Genomic DNA, 17,178 nt, shown 5'->3' with positions numbered 1-17,178 from the left:
TATAAAGGTTCAGTTATGCTAGATGAATAAGGTTTAGAAAGCCATACAACACACTACCTATAGTTAACAATATGGGATCTTGCATTTCAAAATTTGTTAAGAGGGTAAATCTCGTATTAAGTGATAACACACACACAAAAACAAAAGGACACAAAGTGACTCTGGAAGGTGTTGAATATTTCTTTGTGTGGTGATGGTATTACAAGTGTTAGTATATGTCAAAATTCATAAATTCATAAAAAGAGCTGCATTTATTTATTAAATGCATATCAATCATACCTCAAGAAAGCTATAAAAAAAATTTGAAAGCATATTGTAATTGAATTCTTCTGGTTCAAATTCTATAACCAAAGTAACAAATATTTACATTTTAAACACAATGTATGAAGTATAGAGTATCCTTTATATACATGAAAAGGTGAATATATTAAATATGAAAGAAATTTAAAATAAAACATATGTAAACTATTTGATAATTCCTTACAAGTTTATTAACAATTAATCTGATCTTATAATTGTTACTATATCTATCACTATTTTAAATGTTAAATGTAGTAATTTTCTAGTCCATTTTATAGTGTAATAGAATATTACAATATCGTCACAAGAGAGACATTTTTTAAATCTTGTTGTTGTTGCCTATTAGTAAAATTGGCCTAAAATCATTTTGAGTTCTTTAAATGGAAATGACTGACAAAATTGTAATGTTCCTGTATTAATGGAAAAAGAAAGAAAATCAATCTACTTTAGTGCTTAGCTTTTCTAACATTTAATAATGGTGCAAGTCAGGGTGTTATTTTTAATTGAGTAGAAACAGTGAAATTTTTCTATCATCTGTCAATGTAACTGAGGTGTTGAATTTTTGATATTTTATTACCTTACCCTGAAGGTATTTTGAAAACATGGGACAATTTTGTGGCAGATCTTGAAAGTTCAGAGTAATTCTCATCCTTTTCAGTCTCCAGTTGTTCTCAGGGCAATGATACAAGCAATTGTATTTTTTAAGGCATAGAAAATAATATGTAACTGTGTTGTTTTGTCTACATTTCCATACTTTTGTGTTAACATATAAAACTATTTCACTATTACATAAGTACGTTTTATTTTACTTTAATAATTAAATTGCTATTAATAAAGCCCCAGAAAATGTGATTTTTTTTTTCTTTGTGGGTTAATACCATGGTTTTCATACACTTTAATTGGATTTTGAAGTCGATATTCTGTAATCTGGTAAATTACTAGATGCGAAAACATTTTTTTCATAAGGTTTATAGTTTATAAATATGTAATTATATATTTATTTTTATAGCTTATTTTATAAATCAGTTTTTCAATATATTTTCCCAATTTTATTATATAAATGTGATGAATGTAGTTTCATTATAGCCACTGCAAATATTATAAATGCAAAGAGTCTATGACATTTAGTTTTCTCATTTCATATTTTAGAGTAATAACATGACAATTTTAAACATTAGAATATATATAATCATCTATTATTGAAATTACCACATATCCTATTATAGATGTATCCATTCGAACACTATTTGCTATGATGGAAGCAATTTAGAGTAAACAGAGAGCCCTACCGACAGCATTATTATAGCTGCATAATGTTTCTTAGCTACATCAATCACAATTTCTCCCTAATCTGTTTTTTTTTTTGTCTCCCAAATTCTTTCATTTCTTAGAATTAATATGATGTAATGGAATGAAAATGTGAAGTATAAAAACCTTGATATTCATTCTTACTCCAAATGATTACATATAATAATGTGAGAGCAATAATATTTACTGAAAGTTTTCCCATTTTAAAAATTGGTATGAATCTTCACTATTCTCTGGAAGATCAAAAAAAAACTATCAAAGGACACTTGATGATGGGACATCAGCAAGACAGTGAAATAGGTGACTCTAGCCTATGCCCCCTCCCAGAAAAACTGATATAAACAATCATCCACATGTGAAAATATCTTCAAAAGAGCTCGCTTTCAGGTGAGAGATTATATACCAAAGTAGAGCACAGAAACAAAAAACAAATTGAAAAAGGTAGAGAGAACAGTTTAACCTTGCTCAAGTCATCCCTCCCTTAAGCGCATGCAGCATAGGGCTGAGAGAGATTCCTTCCACCCCAAAGCCTTCCCATGAAGAAAAGAGAGTGAAGTGGGCATGTGACTGTGCTGTGAAAACCCAGTTTCCAGTCCCATCCCAGAGATTCCCAGTGTTAGGCCAGCCCTTGTAGACCGATGTGCCAGACCTGCTCCAATGCCAGGCTCAGCCCAGATCCAGTAAACCCTGGCTCCAAGTACACTCCTTCAAACTCTGGCTCCAGCACTTCTCCTGTGGACCCCAGTTCCAGGCTAGTTCAGATGAATCCAGGTTCCAGGCCTGCCCTTGTGGAACAAATGAACAGGCCTGACCACCCATGGACCATGGCAGCAGGCCTGCTCACAGTCCTCACCTGCCAAACCTCACAGAAACTCTGGCCAGGCTGACTAGTGAAAAATTTTCCCTGCTGAAGCCAGTTTGTTAAGACCGAAGACTTCTTCAAAATCTCAGACACCACCAAAATGCAACAAGATCTCAAAAGATGGTAACAACATGATACCACAAAAAAAAACCAAAGTGCTAGTAATTGGCCTAAAGAATTATAGATCTATGAACTACCTGACAAAAAATTCAAATTATCCTAAGGAAGTAACTAACAGAAATGACCAAAAACAATAAATGAGTTCAACAAAAAGATAAAAACCGTAAAAAAAAAATTAAACGGAATTTCAGAGCTAACGCAACAACACCATGAACACACTCAAAATTAAAGAGAGAGCTTCAAAAATAAAGAATTAGTGAGCTTTAAGATAGATCATTTGAAATTACCCAATCAGAGAAACAAAAAAATAAAAGGATGAAAAGAAGTAAAGAAATTCTATGGAACTTATGATATCATAACGGGCAAATCAATATATATATTTTGAGTCGAGAAGGAGCAGAAAATCATAAATGGTCAGAAAATGAATTTAAAGGAATAATGACATAAATTCATGAATTTAAAGGAAATTGAATAAGATCCATGAAACCTAGAGAACTCCAAATAAATCAAATACAAAGGACTTTTCATTAAACCACTTTTTAATCAAACTATCAAAAGTTAAGGACAAGAGAAATTTGAAAATAGCAAGAGAAAAGATACTCATCATATACAAAGGAACTTTCTTAAGACTATAAGCTTATTTCTCAGTAGAAACTTTGCATACCAGGAGAGAGTGAGATGATCTACTCAAAAGTACTGAATGAAAAAAACCTGCTAACCAAGAATACCATATATGTACAGCAAAGCTATCCTTCAGAAATTAAGGGGAGAGAGACTTTCACACATAATCAAAAGCTGAGGAGATTCATCATTACTTGTCTTAAAAGAAATTCTAAAGGGAGTTCTTCCAGGTAAAACACAAGTATGCTAATTAGGAACATGAACAAATATGAAAGTGTAAGATTCACTGGAAAAGGTATATGTATAGTCAAATCCAGAATACTCTAACATTATAATGGTGGTGTATAAACAATTTAACTCTATTATAGAAGTTAAAAGACAAAGGTATTAAAATTAACTATAGCTACGATAATTTGTTAATGGATACACAATACAGAAAGATATAACTTGTGATATCAATAGCACAAAATGTGAAGGGGAACAATAAGTGTAGAGTTTGGGGATGTAATCAAAGTTAAGTTGTATCAGCTTAAAATAGAGCATTACAACTACAAGATGTTATATATAAACCACATGGCTGTCATAAAGTAAAAACTAATTGATATGCAAAATAAAAAAAAAATCAAAGGATACTGCTACAAAATAATCAACAAATCACAAAGGAAGACACAAAAGAGGAAGAAAGGAGGAAAAGAACTATGGAACAGTCAGAAAAAAATTAACAAAATTATTGAACTTTACATATCAATAATTATTTGAAATGAAAATAGATTAAATTCTCCAACCAAAACACGCTGAGACATGGATGCCCATGCTCACCATTTGTATCCAAGAAAGTACTGACAGTCTGAGCCAGTACAAGTAGGCAATAAAAAGAAACAAACTAGTCTCTGCAAATGACATATTACATATAGAAAACCCTAAAGACTCCACCAAAAAAACCTGTTAGTATTAATTTTAAAAATTAAATTAAGTTGCAGGATAAAAAAGTCAACATACAAAAATCAGGTGCTCTTAACTATTCATTACAATGTAGTACTACCTGAAAGAACTCTTAACCCCATTTTCAACAGCATTAAAAAAAAATAAAATAGGAATGGATTTAAGCAAGGTGATAAACATCTATAACTGAAAATTACAGAATACTGATGAAAGAAGTTTAAGACAATATAGATGAAAAGAAATTCCATGTTCATTGATTAGAATAATAGTTCTAAAATGTCCATACTACGCAAAGCAATATATAGGAATAATACAGTCCCCTATCAAATTCCAGTGAAGAGGATGAGAGTAGGCCAATAATTACAATCTTTATAGGATGTTTGGATATCTTGAATGAATAATGCTTGGAGTGATTTAGGTCTCCACAGTATTGTTAAAATAAAAGGTAATAGCAGAAGATAGAGTACATGCTATAAGAATCAAATAAGTTTTGGGACAAGGAGGGATGAATGATCTCAAAGCAGCAATGAGGTGCAAGTGTGATCTCATGCCCAGGATCAGTGGAATGAGAAGTTAGTTACTAATCACCATTCTTTTTCTGTTGTTCAACCTCTTATTTAACTTTCTGCCCTTTTATTCTATGTGAAGTTACATTTTAAAAGTAGAGGAAGAAAGACATTTATGGAGCAACAGAGAAATGAACTGAGAAATTTCATTCTTTATACACGTCTAATAATCTGTTGTAAATTGAGGCTAATATTTTTAACTCAAGTCAACACATTGTTATTCTCTACTCTAATTATTATTATTATATATAGTGGTGAGTACACAAGAATGAATAAAACACTGTCCCTGAAATTAAAAATATCACACTCTAGGGCAAGAAACAAATACATAACTCAGTGTTTGGCAGAGACAGTAGAAATGTAAGGTGAAATGCCAAACACAAAAAAGGCCACACAAAGCTAGTGAAAACTGAACTCTGTAACAACGTGCGAGTGGAAATTTGTCTATGGATAGAGATATTAAAATAGACATCTTGAATGAATAAATTATTAAATAGAGCAAACTATGTATCCTGGAATAGATATGTTAAAGTATTTGGAATATTTGCTAAATATTTAATGGTCTGATATGGCTTCTGTGTTCATTTCTGAAGAGAAGTCCATGTAATAGAATACAGAACTCAGTATGAGATCGGATATGAGAAATACTTTTAAATTCTAAAGTAATTCTATGGTGAACTTTGATCTGAAAGTGTAAGGTAAGTCATAAAGAATGTCTTGTGTAATTAAATACATTTGTGAAACTCTGCACACTCTGTCCTTCTTGTGGGTTATTGATCTTTATAGAGATCTTTAATCTTTTGTCAACTTAGAATTTTCTAAAAATCTGTTCACCGAACATTCTAAAAAAGTGAACATTCGGTCTCACATATGTGAAAATACATAAAACAGCTCAGAGAATTAAAGAATGAATTGCAGGAATCATGGTGTTTGTTACTAGATATGAGAATACAACTATGAATCAGTCTCTCTACATATCAATGAATGGTTTCATTCTGTCCTATACAGAATATATGGACAGATCTTTCCTTCCTGTTGGCTTCCAGTTCTCCCAATATAATTTTATCACTTTTTTTTTTCCCCCCTAGCAGGTCAATTTTTCTATTTCCAAATCTAGAAATCACATAGAAAAATGTAAACAGATAATCTGGATTATGTGTCCACCAATGTCTGTCTGTTTATGGTGGAGGACTGAATTAGGCATATGAAAGATAAAAGAATGGAGTGGCTTTCTAACACAGATGATTTTCACCTCACAACTGACGTTCATTTAGTTCCTACTAATATACTTTGAAATTATACAGCTCCACCTCCAAATCTGTACATTCATTAAACACCTCTCAAAATTTAATAGACAATGTTTTAAATAACATTTATATATTTCTTCAGTTTATATAATTTAGTTATGGTTAATATGGACCATTTAAAAATATAAAAATTGCATCTATGAAAGTTAATTATATATGACAAGTAGGAATATTCGAGTACTTTGTATTTCTTTCTCTTTTTTTCTTTCATTTATGGCAATTTTATCAACTATTTATGGACATGCTTAGTTAGTTGCCCTTAAGTTGACTGTTACCTAAGAGTTTTAAAAGAATATGTTACTCTGTTAAGTGTGAATTACCCTATGAACTCTGACCACATTTCCATAAAAGAACGAACTGTTTCATTTTCAATGAACATGTCTGCACTGGGAAAGTGAGGAGAGCTCTGTGTGTCTCTCTTCTCATGGAGTTTCCATGTTAGTGCAGGAGGTGGGGATGTAAACTATAAGTTTAATAAATATACCAAATGGTGACTGAAAGAAAAACTATTAAGGAAAAAGGAGAATTCTTGTGAAATAAGTCAGACAGAAAAAGTAGAGAGCCATATGATTTCACTCATATGTGGGATATAAAACTGAAAACAACAAATGAACAAGACAAACAACAAAAACTCATAGACACAGACAACGGCTTAGTGGTTATCAGAGAGAAAGAGGGCAGGAGGGAGGTAGATAAGCATAAAGAGGGTCAAATATACAAATATATGGTGATGGAAGATTTGACTTTGGGTAGTGAACACACAATGTAATAAATAGATGATATAATACTAAACAGTACACTTGAAACCTATATAATTTTATTAACCAATGTTGCCCCAACAAATTGAATAAAAACAATGAAAGAAAAGGACAATTTTTGATTGTGTAGTTAAAAAAAAGTCATCTGATAGGTCATTTTTTTAAAAATCTGGATGAACTGAGGTAGTAAGCTATGAAAACGAATGAAGAATGTGAACTTCAAGGAGATCTTATGTTCAAAGTTGCTGAGGTAGAAACATGCTAAATGTGCTTCAGAAATACTAAGAGAATGCATTTAATTTAAAGGTTACAAGTGACAATGATAATAAGCATACTGGGTGTTTTGTCTTTGCTACATTTCTAAAATTCTAGCCCTTATTAACTTATTTATGATAATTAATCATCATAATGATCCTATAAAACATATTACAATCTCCATCATATAGACAAAACTGAGAAACACAAAAGTTAAATGACTTCCCCAAGGTTTCCAGCTGATATGTAGAGATCTGGATTTCAAACCTAAAGCAGTATGATGCCATGTTCTCACTTACAAATTTCTACTGGATTTTAGATAAATAATAGTTACCTAGCTAGACAGAAATTCCCCATTCTACTCTCATGTCCAGTTTAAGCATCTATAGATTATGATATAAAATCTTCCTAAAGATTTTGACATTAAGTATGATGTATCAGTTAAAATATACAATTTGCACATCAAGATCCCTCTTTAACTTAGAAGTTCATATAAGTGATAGCTCCTATATAATTTTCTTTCAATTTACTGATAAAACTTTTTTCTTTCTCAAATATGAATAACTTGTTAGGAAATTTAAATTTTGTGATAGTTACTACACTATTGTAATTTGGACACTTGGTCAAATATCAAATTAAATTTTATCCCAATCACTTGGTCAAATATCAAATTAAATTTTATCCCAATCACTATTTTATGAACGTATAAAATTATAAAAAAGGATTCAAAATTTATATAAATTCCTGATCTTTTTTTCTCTGTGATGCCTTGGTTATGAAATCCAACACACTGATTGGTTTCTGTGAAAAATAATTCATTCACACTCAAGCAATGAGGTAAATAACTTTACAAAAGTTTTGATGATTCTTCTAGTTCCTCAGTCCAGACTATTTTCATTTTCTTTTTCCTTTGTATCACAAACGTAAAATACTTCCCCTGTTTTGTGCAGAACAGAGTACTTTCAACAACTGGGCATGAATTAATAACTCAAAAAGGAATTAGAGTTTAGTCCTAATAATTCAATAACTCAAAAAGGAATTTGAGTTTAGTCCCTCCCCACGCGAGTGTGCACAAGCACACGTGCACATACACACACACAATTTCAAAACAGCAAAAATAATAAAGCCATCTTCTGAAGATGGAAAATAAAAGTATCTCCATTTCATAACAATGGTGTTACAAAGGCTGTATCAAAACTGCCTTATTTTACTTATACCCAGGAGATATCAAATATCTCCAGAAACATTTTTAAAGCAGCAGTGTTCCTGTCCTATGTGATGTTAACTTAACAAGTACACTTTTAATTTATAATGATGATAGGGATGCTCTGACTATTCTCTTACGATAGCTGGAAAACTCATTTAGATAGATGATAGTCAGTTTGGGGCTGCTTTTCTAGATTTATCTGATGATCTCGAGTGTGTTTTAGACAAAATAAAAAAGAGGTGGAGCTGACTTTGCATTGAGTATGAATTGGTTTTAGCATAGTCAAGACTAAACTGTCAAGACTAAACTGAACCCCATTAGATTACATTAGATGAATAGAGCAGGATATATAAAGTGATGAGAAATATCAATTTGTGGGTAGGTAGCATGACTGTGTGTATTAGGGATGAGGGAGGTGTGAAATACGATATTGATGATCATTTCTGGGATTTGCCTGTCACTCTTTTAACTAAAGTAGAAATTGACTTCAGTTATTGATGGTAGCTGTACTGAGAGGCAAAATATGAAAACTTTCCTGAGCTATGAGTCACAAATTTGGGACTCTACTTAAATTCTATAATAAAATGACTATCATTTGAGAGCCAGTAGCCTTTCTAATTTTTATTTTCCTTTATAACTAAGATAATGAACCCTACCCAAATGTGGCATATTTTAGAAAACAATATTTAAAATGTGTAAAAGTACTGTAAAATAATTGCATACTAAACAATATGTTTGTCTTGTTTTTACATTGTGTGTACCTAATGTTTTGTTATTCCATTAACTTATTTTCTGTGAAACAGCACATATTGATCTGCATTTAATCAAGCTTAGATAACTGTTTCATAAACTTTAGTTTAAGACTTGTTTCATCTGGAAAATATTTCCACTTTGGCAGAAACAAATCTTCATGTAGATTCAGGAGACATCAACTATAATGTCACATAGAGGGTTGAAAATGATAGGACATGGCTGTCACTGGAAGTGGTTCCAAAAGAGTGAAGTTATGTAGGGCAGACATTCAATCAGGCAGCTGTCTCAGATCAGCTAGGAAATGGTCTTGACAGACAAAATCTGTAAAACAGCTGCCAGATGTTTGACACCTAAATATTAAAGTGGGTCACCAAGGACTTTCTTGATTCACAGGGATTCCATAGAGGATAATATCACAGACTTTCAGGACTGGAATCACAGAAGCTGAAAGTTCAAGTTACTGGAGAACTGACAGTGATTAGTTTAACTCAATATATCATATTTTTTCATAATATACCTGTCTGATGGTTCAGTGCTGACAAAACAGATTCTGTGAATCCCAGTATTTTTCAAGCATCTTACTATATTTGGGAGAGTTTTAGATAATATCTATGATATTTTGAGAGATTTCTAAGTTTTTTGGTAGAGTGAATGTACAGCAAATATTTTTCTCCCACAACGACCAATGAAACAGATAAAGAAAACCAGCAAAAAATAAAAAATACACCAATTTAAAAAATGGAAGGAAGCATAACTTAAATTAATTTGTAACTTGGTGAGCAAAAGAAAAAAAAAAACAAAAGCAAAAACAAAACACTATTACCATGAAGAGAGCCAAGAGGCAGTGACACAAAGGCTCAGAATATGCCCTGAATATGTCTTGAATACTATGACATTATAAAGACATCAGTTTTTTCCTAAATCAATTTATAAAGTTAATTCATTCACAATAAAACATACTTATGGTGTTATTTTTTTAGACAAGTTGATATTAAAGTTTATACAGAGAAAGAAACATACAGAAACAGCAACTAAAACGAAGGAGGAAAATAAAAACACGATGAGGGGTGCAAGCCCCCATAGGAAAGCAGAAATATAGCCAAGTGCATATGGGAATTTACTATATGATAAAAGTGGCATCACAAATCACTAGGGCAAATACAATCTTTGAAATAAGCAGTACTTGGGTAACTGGGAAGCTATGTCGAAAGAGATAAAATTTAGAGCCATGTTCTTACTGACATGAAATGAACTACGAATAATGAGATCCAAATGTAAAGAAATAAAACCATGCAAAAAAAAATTTAAGTTTAGTGTAAGCAGAGAATGGCTATTCTGATTTAAATTGCAAGGCTAACCAAAAAAATATTCATAAATTTGACTACATATTTTTTCCCAAAAACACCATAACAAAGTCAAGACATAACAGATAACGTAGGAGATAAATCCAGCCTTGGTCACCATAAGGGAAGCCTCCACTGTACCTTAAGGTATAGATGCTACCTGCTGTAGATGCAAGATGAAATACAAAAGGTCTATTTAATTCAAAATTCCAATAAACGATATATATATTTATTTTAAGATATGTGTGATGACTTTTTCTGGACCAGTGAGCTTGACCTGATAAGTACTGTACAGTGTGATATGGATAATGTCCCTGGTGGCAACCCCGATCTTCCTGAAATTCAGCTGGCCAATTTTAAGGCATTATCCACATGATAACTCAGGAGACAGACTGTAAAATTAAGCCCTATTTTTGTCCTCCATAATAACCAATTAATTAATGGAGTCTGTAATGAACTATGTCCTTACTGTTTCACTTTCCCACTCTCCAAGGTGCTGCCCATGACCACCTCCGAAAGGAACTGCTTATACCCCAGTCCTCTTTAGATGGAAAACACAACTAAGATACATTCCATCATTAATTTGCATTTGCTCAATATTTTCAAAAGTTGAAATACTGTATTTTCCTGCATATTATAAGTATTTAAATTTTAGAATAAAACAATTACATCATTCTTACAAATATACCTAATTGAATCTAAACACAATATTGATTTCATGGTGGTAGCAGCGGCCATGAGAGCTGTGGTCCACCCCAGCCCTACCTAGAGGCTACAGGAGCCGGGCCCACCATTCCGTACCTGCTGCCATAGCCATGCAGGGCTTCCAGGACTACATTAAGAAGCACTGTCTGAGCACCGTGGTGCCAGTTGAGCTACAGAAGCTGGCCAGGGCGCCTAGTGGGTGGTGTGTGGCAGCAGCCCCCACACATGCTGCTGTGCCTGCTGATGGATGCCGACAACTGCCTGCACAGCCTCAATACCGGTTTCTGCACCCACTGGGTGAGCAGCAGCCTGGGGAACCACATGCTAGCTACCTGGCAGTGCTGGCCAAGGTCTGCTTCAGTGGCAACATCCAGCTCTTTGTCTTCAATAGCGTGCTCAAGATGGCACAGCTGCAGGAGTGGGTCAAGTGGTAGAGCAATGGGCAACCAAGCATAGGATGGCACAGCAGATGTAAGCCACAACTAGAACAAAGGTGTCCTGCTGCCCAAGGTCTGGTTCCTGCTGTGCTTCTGGAGGGCATTGTATCTTCCTGGTGCTCATCAGCTTACACGTCAAGGTCACACAGAGAGTAGAGGACCATCATCAAGAAATAATTGGTTTCTGCAGAGTAAACAGCTTCCATAGCTTGGCTGCATAGGACTCTGATTACACACTGTGCAACATTCCCTATATATAGGTGCGCATGCCCTAAAACTGAGTGGGAATAGGCAAAGTTTCACCACAAGGCAATACCTGAGGCACGAGGTGGCCACGCAGCTGCACCTGAACCCAAACCACTTCCCCACCTTTGCCACTCGGTTAGAAAACTACATTCTTCCTAATGAAGACCTGGCTTCCCTTCATTGGAGCTTACTTGGTCCAGAACATCCACTAGCCTCACTTAAGGTCCAGGCCCACCAGATATTCTTGCCACCATGTGACGTGGTGATCAAGGCTGTGGCTGACTATATCTGCATCATCCTGGACACCTCAGACTTGGATGCCATAGCTAAAGAGGTCTTCCAGCATTCTCATGTCTAGAAAGGACGGCAGTTATTTAAGAGAGCAACTGGATACTATTCAGCAACTAGTAAGCCTGTGGCATTTCACCCGTATTACTCAGCCAGACCAAATCCATCTGGAATGCCTAAGGCAGTGCCACCACATGTTTCCAGTCTCCTCCCCATGCTCAATATCCCACAGACCTCTCCACAAGCCAAGCCCACAGCTTTGCAGAGTCCCCACCCATACAGCCTCGCAGAGCAGGCCCTCACTTTGGAAACAAGGAGGAAAAATCTGACTGAGGGACAACTATAGCAACATTCCTCATGAAGGAAAATATACCCCACTGTATGAGTGGTCCTCCCAAATCGACTCAGCATCGAGTGGCAGCCCCAAATCCTGTAGACTCAGCTACTTTCCTGGTTCTTCTACATCATCGTCTTCAGACAATGATGAAGGCAATGGAGGAGCTGAGAGCTATATCAGTAGGGACAAAATTGCCTGGGAAAAAACTGGAAGCCACTTGCAGTCTCAAGCATGGGGAGACCCAGGAGAACAAAGGTAAGTTCAAACACTACCTGTTCAGTCAGCCAGCTTGTTGCAGGGAAGGGGAGCCAGATTGGCACTGTCCATCCAACTCCATGCTTCCTGTCCATGCACACCAGAAACCACATGAATATCACCACCCCTGTGAAGCCAGAGGTGCCAAGAGTGGCCAACTACTGGCACAAGTAGCTGATATACCCATATACCTTCGACATCCTGACCAAGGTTGAAATCAAAATTGCTGATTTTGAAGATGAAGCCAGCAGAGATCTGCCTCCCACTGCCCTGCTCCCTGCTCCATAGGCCAGTTTGTCAGTATGTTTAATGAAGTCCTGTTTAGCTTGGCAGAAAACAAAAAGAGAATAGATTTGTTTGTAGAAGAGACTTCTACCAGAACTTTCACCAGAGATCACTAAGGAGCGGGCAGCTTACAAAGAAAAATCTCTGCAAACCCCAGAAGTGACAGACACTCTTGCTTTCAGGAAGTGGACCTGACCCAACCTGAAGAGGCTGTGAGTAAGGGAGGCAATGGAGGACAAGAACTGCAGGATGAGAGCTTTCCTGGGCTGCATGAGGTCAGACACCCCAGCCATGCTCAATCTGGCCAGGATGCCCACTCATCTCACAGTGTTGTGCTGTGTCCCACGGTATATGGTGCAGAGGCACAGAGAATGGATACTGCATTGTCAGGAGCTGGATGCCTTCCTGGCTCAGGCAATGTCCCCCAAATTCTATGAACCTGATCAGCTGCAGGAGCTCAAGATTGAGAACCTCGACCCTGGAGACATTCAGCTGTCAGCTCTTAACGAGTGGCATGGACATGGCTCTGTTTGCAAACAAGCATGTGGCCAGCCCATGCCCTGGGAACACTGCTGTCCTTGGATGTATTCTTATGGGAAGCTCTTCCAGTTCAAACTCCTGAAAGAAATCCAGGAAAAGACCCCACTAATGGACCTCTGTGAAAGTCAGGCTGAGCAAAATGCCAAGGTAGAAAAGACATGGCAGAGTAAAAAGACATGGCAGACATGGCAGTGCCCTTGGCACTGCCTTAATACCCCACTTCTGTGTACCCTGGGAACTTCGGGCCTGTCCTTTACCTGCCTCCCAAGGACAGGGGCAACGCTTTGCAAGGGTCTGTGGAGGCTCCTATGAGGAAATTGTAGCAAAGGTGCTTGCTGTGCCTTCTGCATAATGAAGGCAGCAGGATTAGCAAGTCACAGGGTGGAATACAACCTACACCTTCTTAGAGAAGGAAGCTAGAAATAGCTGGCACTGTGGATGGCCACTGGGCTGAGAATAGATGGGTCGTGGCCCTTTTCCCTACAGGTTGTTTCTGTTGAAGGACCAGCAAGAGGGCATCAGAGAGGACTTTTCACCTCAGTGATAGAACATCTGGCAGAGGGAGAAGGTACTATGGCAGAGGTTATAAAAACCAGGGTGTGATTCAGCAGAAGTAACCAAAGAACTGAAGTCAAAATCTGGGAAATCCAAGTCCTCTGCCGTGTCTTTGGACAGGTCCTGGCTGAAAACAGTGGTAACTGAGAAGCCGGCTTCTCAGATGAACAGGAGTGCGGGTGACGCCAGGGCTCCCAGCCACTCAGAAAGTGCCTTGAACAGCAACTCTAAGACAGGGAATACAAATCCTCACTTAAATGCACTGAGCACAGAAAGTGCTTGCTGTGGAGCTGATGCTCTGGATGTGGCTGTCTTAAAGCAAGAATAAATTTAGTTTTTTTTTTTGTTTTTTTTTTTAATAGAAGGTGAAGGATACTGGAAGGATAAGGATTGAAGAATGTATGAGAGCAAGCCTATAGTTATATACATTTTCCCTTTCCGTAAGAGAAAAATAAGAACTTAGGAAATTCAAATCCCTTTTTGATATCAGATATGTAAAAAACACATTTTTAGTTTTAACCAGCTGTAGTCAAAATGCTACAATAAAACAAAAAGAAAATGAAGAGCATTTGACTCTCATACTTAAAATGAAGTACAAAGTTTAAACCGGTTGTGACAAAAGCCTATAGTTGTGTTTCTTCAACTATAAAGAAAATAAATTTTGGCAGTGTTTATAAATATATAGCTTAGGAAGGGGTTCCTAACCCTCAGGCTGTGGACTGGTACCCATCCGTAGCCTGTTAGGAACTGGGCCGCACAGCAGGAGGTGGGCAGCTGGCAAGCTAGCGAAGCATCATCTGTATTTGCAGCCACTCCCCAGCACTGGCATCACCCCCTCAGCTCCACCTCAGATCACGGGGCATAAGATTCTCATAGGAGCACCAGTCCCGGGTGCCAAAAAGGTTGGGAATCTCTGACATCACTTTGAGCATTTGGCACCATATGCATGCCCTTATCTTTGATTTTGCATTACTGTTCACGAGAAAGTTTTAAGGCTTTGATTTTATGATTATGAAAAAAATAAGGCACAACTAAGTTTTCTTTCTTAAATCTCATCACTGATGATGTGGTGCCTTTGTGTTAAAAAAAATTACAACTACTAAAAAATTATAGAATAATATTGCTGTTCTAATTTTAAATATATAGTACATCATATACTTTACAAGTAAGTTAAATGGAGATAAAGTTGAAATCACAGAAAATGCAAATGATCTTTCAAATCAACACAATGTATTCTGAAATGTTTTGTGAGTAAACACCATGCATCTGTGATCAATGAACTGCTGGTTTTGAATCAGATGCAGACCATTAGTGCTAGTACTTGAGCTAAACTTCTGCATGGTTCATCATTTTTAAAGTGTGTCGTTAATATTGTGCATGTTATTGTCCTTTCTTCTATTCTTACCAGTATGTGTCCATTTGCAAAACAAAAATGCCAATAATAATAACAGTCCTATAAAAGATGTTAACTGTTTAGTCACTGACTGATCTTGCTGTAACCTTAAAATTCTGTGATTATCGACCTCTGTTGCATTTATTTTAAATCCCCCAAACGATGTTTCAAATATCAACATTACCCTAAGTTATTCACTGCTGTAAGCATTATTGTTCTTTGTTGCTATTTTATGCCTTTATTTTAGCAAAATGTAAAATTTTGTGAAAAAAATCCCTTTGATCTTTAAAAAAAAAACAAAACACACACATACAAAATAACCCTTCTGTAGCAGGAAACAAATTACTTGTTCTCGAGAACTTTTCCATCAAGAATTTAGTAGAAGCAGGTATACTTATATCATTCAGTTGTTTCTGATGATGTTTTCAAATAATGTACTTTGAAATCAGAATAATCTCTTGTTCGTTTTCATGTAATTTTCCTGATGCTTTTCATCACACATTAGTGATAAGAAATGAGATGTAACTCCCCAATGCCTGCCCAGAACACCCAAGCAAGAACTTACTGTATGTTGAAGGAAGTTTTGCCTTAATTCACAAATTGTGCAAAAATGAACTGCTGTTGGGTGTGACTGATTACACATGGGTTGTGGTGTGGTATATTGAAGGCTAATGAATGCAATTTACAATGCTTAATAAAAGTCTTTATTCTTTTAGTATAATAGTGATTTATCTTAAATGTAAAGCATTATAAAAATTAATATTCTTCTCAAGATTTACAGTTTTTTAAGTTTTACCACATAGATTCATGTAATCATCATTAAAATAGAGATGTAAATCATCCCTCCCTCAAAACAAACCATTCTCTCAAGCTTGACTTCTAGTCCAAATTTCATTTTACTCCAATCCCTGGAATCGAATTTGTTTTTTATCCCTCTACATGTGCCTTATCAAGAATGCCACATGAATAATACAAAATACAATATTTTGAGACTTTTATTTTACATATTATAATTCTATTTAGATTCATATATTTATATTTCAATCATGTGTAGCAATAGCATTTTACTGAATGGATATATCATAATTTATGTTAATCAGTTGAATATTAAATTGTTACTTAATTTGTACAATTATGGAAAAAATCTGCTATATAACCATTAATGTTCAGTTTCCTATGTGAAAATAAGCTTTTATTACCTTGGAGAAAATGTCTACAAGTAGAATTGCTGGATCATATAAAAAAGATATTTAAGAAACTTCCAAAAATTTTCAAGAGTGACTGAATAATTTTGTATTATAACCAGTAATGTATGAAAGTTTCAATTATTTTAGCTATTTTAACAGATATATATTAGTATATTCCTGTGGTTTTAATTTACATTTTCCTAATGGATAATTATGTGCTTAATTGCTGTCTATATATCTTCTCTGGTGAAAGATCTGTTCTAATATTTTGCCTAAATTTTTTTTGTATTTTATTTTTGTTTTTATGTCTAAATTATAAGTATTTTGTTGGATATGTGATTTGTAAATACATTATCCCAGTCTTTAGCTTTTGTCTTCATTCTATTAATAGTTCTCTGGGGTAAAAGTTTTAATTTTCATGAAGTCCAATTTATCAATATTTTATGAATCACACTTTCGATTTCATACCAAAGAACTTATTTCCTAATCCAAGGCCATAAAGATTATGTCCTGTGTTTTCCTCCAAAAATATTAGTTCTATATTTTACATTTAAATACATTTGAATGAATTTTTGATAAGTGAAACACAGATAAAAGTTCATTTTCGG

At 35.2% G+C, this 17,178-nt stretch overlaps 1 pseudogene; it reads left to right on the top strand.

The window, feature by feature from the left end:
- Nucleotides 1-2,246: 2,246 nt before the first annotated feature.
- Nucleotides 2,247-14,540, top strand: LOC105289008 (annotated as a pseudogene).
- Nucleotides 14,541-17,178: the final 2,638 nt, after the last annotated feature.

The sequence above is a fragment of the Pteropus vampyrus genome, unplaced genomic scaffold (genome assembly GCF_000151845.1).
Source record: "Pteropus vampyrus isolate Shadow unplaced genomic scaffold, Pvam_2.0 Scaffold21, whole genome shotgun sequence".
Classification (NCBI taxonomy): Eukaryota; Metazoa; Chordata; class Mammalia; order Chiroptera; family Pteropodidae; genus Pteropus; species Pteropus vampyrus.
This window is presented reverse-complemented; position numbering and strand designations above follow the sequence as displayed.